Here is a 667-nt window from a genome sequence, read left to right on the forward strand (position 1 = left end):
AGGAAGTGGGTCGGTCTCAAAATAAATGAGTTGTTAGTTGTAGAATATTACTCTCGTCAGACTTGAACTTAACGAAAAAAGGAAAGGTTCATAGAATTTTCTTCCCCTTCCCCTTTCCCCGAACTAAATCGCCCTAAGACCATTACCATTAATTCGTATTTTCCCATCAACTAGCTAAAATTGATTAACCCTAGGATTAGGATCCTTTTTTCTTTTTTCCTCTATGTGTATTTTACATACCACAGTAATTTGCTATAGAGAATTTCTAATTTCTATTAAATCAAAATAAGATAATATAAGATATTATATTATTGCTGGAAAAAATTGTTATTTGATTTGATACATTGTGATCCTTAACGTTGATGAATTAATAAAAACGGAAAGAGAGGGATTCGAACCCTCGGTAAACAAAAGTCTACATAGCAGTTCCAATGCTACGCCTTGAACCGCTCGGCCATCTCTCCTACATAACTTATTATGGAAAATAAACTGAGTGAATAGCGAGTTTTCTTATTCCTGCAGTACAGGTACAACCGCAACCACTCGGGGGTTCCATAGTTCTATTGGAAAAATTCCTTTTGATCTAAGTGGAAGGATACAGGATTTTTTACTAGAAATTGCGCTCGCTATAAAATAAAAGTTTTAATTTGGGTTTTCCCGCAACTAA

At 34.6% G+C, this 667-nt stretch overlaps 1 non-coding gene across 1 annotated transcript; it reads right to left on the bottom strand.

Moving 5' to 3' along the window:
* Positions 1–377: 377 nt before the first annotated feature.
* TRNAS-GGA (transfer RNA serine (anticodon GGA)) lies at positions 378–464 on the bottom strand. The gene has a single exon. It is a non-coding gene; the product is annotated as a tRNA-Ser (tRNA).
* Positions 465–667: the final 203 nt, after the last annotated feature.

This window comes from Triticum aestivum, chromosome 3A, assembly GCF_018294505.1.
Source record: "Triticum aestivum cultivar Chinese Spring chromosome 3A, IWGSC CS RefSeq v2.1, whole genome shotgun sequence".
NCBI classification, from domain to species: Eukaryota; Viridiplantae; Streptophyta; class Magnoliopsida; order Poales; family Poaceae; genus Triticum; species Triticum aestivum.